Source organism: Syngnathus typhle, linkage group LG2 (assembly GCF_033458585.1).
Source record: "Syngnathus typhle isolate RoL2023-S1 ecotype Sweden linkage group LG2, RoL_Styp_1.0, whole genome shotgun sequence".
Classification (NCBI taxonomy): Eukaryota; Metazoa; Chordata; class Actinopteri; order Syngnathiformes; family Syngnathidae; genus Syngnathus; species Syngnathus typhle.
In genome coordinates, this window is record NC_083739.1 from 23,408,503 (window position 1) to 23,411,916 (window position 3,414).

Below are 3,414 nucleotides of genomic sequence, written 5' to 3' on the forward strand. Positions count from 1 at the left end.
TGTCTGTACGCAGTCTCATCACCGTCCTGGATCAGTCCGATGAGAGTGGTGTCGTCTGCATACTTCAGGAGCTTCACAGGGGAGTCACCTGAGGAGAAATCATTGGTGTAGAGGGAGAAGAGCAGTGGGGAGAGGACGCAACCCTGAGGGGCTCCAGTGTTGGTGGTCCGGGTGTCAGATGTGATGCCCCCCAGCCTCACACGCTGTCTCCTGTTGGTCAGGAAGCTGGTGATCCACCGACAGGTGGAGGCAGGCACCGCAAGCTGGATGAGCTTCTGTTGGAGGATGTCAGGGGCGATGGTGTTGAACGCCGAGCTGAAGTCCACGAACAGGATCCTGGCGTACGTTCCTGGGGTGTCCAGGTGGTGCAGGATGTAGTGCAGTCCCATGTTGACCGCATCATCCACTGACCTGTTTGCCCGGTAGGCAAACTGGAGGGGGTCAAGCAGGGGGCCCGTGACCTCCTTCAGGTGGTTCAGCACTAACCTCTCGAACGATTTCATGACCACAGATGTCAGTGCGACGGGTCTATAGTCATTCAGACCTGTGATGGCGGGCCTCTTGGCTACTGGAACGATGGTGGAGCTCTTGAAGCACGAGGGCACCTCACACAGCTCCAGAGAACGGTTGAAGATCCGTGCAAAGGTGGGCGCACTATAAAGTTATAGTGGTTTCCTTAAATAGGTGTTGATAATGAGTTGGACCAATTATCAACATCTCAGTTTTATCTGGGTTAAGACAAAGGAAGTTGAGAGACATCCATTGCTTGATTTCTGCAAGGCACGCCTCAAGATTACAACAGTCCCGCGGATCTGTCATCGATAACGGCATATATAATTGGGTGTCATTCGCGTAACATTGAAAACTAATATTATATTTACGTATTATGTCCCCAAGCGGAATCATATCAATATTAAATAGAATTGGTCCGAGTACCGATCGCTGTGGGACACCACACGTAACATTATAGATTTACACAGGTTGGTTGAGTTCAATCACAATTCTTGTTAAGAAAGCTCTGTTTTCAGGAAAGTACAATACAGCGCTGGGCCTTCCGTGCGACCATGCTCAAGAGCAGAAAGTCTCCATTTCGAAAAGGCAACGTTCAAGGTTCTTTGGTCATCTTATATTCAGTTGCACATGCCGGTGTGGGCCGAGTTTGATGGGTGATGAGTCTTTGGGGTGGGGCAAGTTTGCAGGAGATTTTGATTCCATGGGAGTGCGTGGTGGTTCGGTGAGAGCTGGTTCCGTGGGGGTGGGTGCTGATTATGGGCGATTCGGTGTGTGTGGGGACTGTTGTCTTCCATCCCGTCTTTCGGCCTTGGCGATCATCTTTGGCCGGGTTCTTGCCTGTCTCCCTCTGGCACCTGCTGGTTTTATCTCCAAATGACCTTCCTGTAAATATTCTGCTCCATTCTTGCACATACAATTTGTCGCACCTCATCCATTCGTCATTCTTTCAATTTTGTCATTTTGTACGGAATTGTGTGAGCTTTTGGCTGACATCATCAATTTATTAATGTTCCCTGACTATGCAAAGTTTGTACTCACCACTTACCATGTTTTTGTTTGTTTGTTCTTTTGATACTCCATGAACTTGCTTACGTCATCATATTCTTAGTTTAATCATGCTCCCAACTAGGGGTGTAACGATTCATCGATACACATCGATTAATCGATATAATGCTCTACGATTTATTGGCATCGATGCTAAACGTAAACATCGATTTATATCGGCGTGTTTGACCTCGGACATTAGACGCGACTTTATTTTGAAATCCAGTTCATTGTTGCTCGCTTCCTCTTTCCAGGAGCAGTGCGCCCGGCGTTGTTGTGTTGTGAGCAGAGCAGGCACGTGAAAGGGGAGTCGACAACTAGTATGCGGCTCCTGGGCTGGTGCTATGGCTAGTGTCCAAAAAGATGAGGAAATTTGCTCCCCTTTAGGCTTCAAGTCATTCGTTTGGAAGCACTTTGGATTGCAAAGAAAAAATGGCTCAACGGACAAGACACGTGCAGTTTGTAAATCCTGCCATGCGGTGATCAAATATTCAGGAACCACAAATCTCGCCGCACATTTAAAGAAAAAACACGACATCAAAGTTCAGTGTTAAAATAAGCACTTTGTATACTGCAATACTCTTGTAATTTCCTAAATAAAGTTTGCAGTACCTTGTTGATTTTGCGTATGAATTGTTATAAATCAGGATATTGTTCTATATTTTTTATTTAAAAAAAAACAAAACGATCGTAGAGCACTATATCGCGATATATCGTGAATGAATCTCAGCAGGCTTTAAGATATCGGCAAATATCGTATCGTAGTTCTTTGTATCGATATGATATCGTATCGTGACAAAACCCGCGATTTACACCCCTACTTCCAACCATATCTTTTCTTTGTTAGGCAAAATATTTCCCTCTGTCCAGAACGTTCAGTAGTAATCGAAAACTGGCGTCTAGCATTAGTCAAAACACAAGATACAATCAAGTACTGAACATTCTAGAGTACTTTGGCAGTGTCCGTGATTTAGAAAATCATCAGGCATGCATTAAACAGTTCCTTAAGGGTCATTAGGCTATTCAGGCAATATATAAAAAAAAAATTAATATTTAAAAGTGCTCAGAAATATATATCAGATCATAAAGTTATAAAAACCTTTGTCATTACCACCTATCAAAAATGTCTAGTTATGTCTTCTTTATTGATTTGGTGTGTAGGTATAATTATAAGCTTAAAATGTTTCTTTTATTGATTTAATATGTGAATATACTTGTCTGCTTATGTACTTTATTCAATGAGGTTTGAGCATATCTGCTTTTGTAGCGAGGCAGGACTTTTTATATTTCGACCCCATTCCTTCACTACCATGCATGTTTTTGGGATGTGGAAGGAAACCGAGTGCCCTGAGAAAACCTAAGCAGGCACGGGGAGAACATGCAAACTCCTTACAGGGAGGGCTGGAGGTGGAATCGAACACGCACCCTCTGAACTGTGAGGCGGACGTGCTAACCAGTCCATCTCAAGGATAGGATTTTGGAAATTGGGGGACAGGGATCAAAGTTAGAATAACATTCTCTCTCTGTCTTTCTCGCTCGCTCACTCTCGCGCGCACGCGCGCGCACACACACACGTACACACACACACACGCACGCACGCACACACGCACGCACACACACACACGCACACGCACACACACACACACACACACACACACACACACACACACACACACACACACACACACACACACACACAGGCTCACAAAACACTGTAATTTTTAAACTTTGCCTGAAAACTACAATCTATTTATTAGGTTTTCCTTTTAATGACGCCGTTATTCCTAAACGCTGGGTCAACATCTCGCGAGATCACAGCACGCCTTCCCCACTCAACTCGACATTTCAGTATTCACG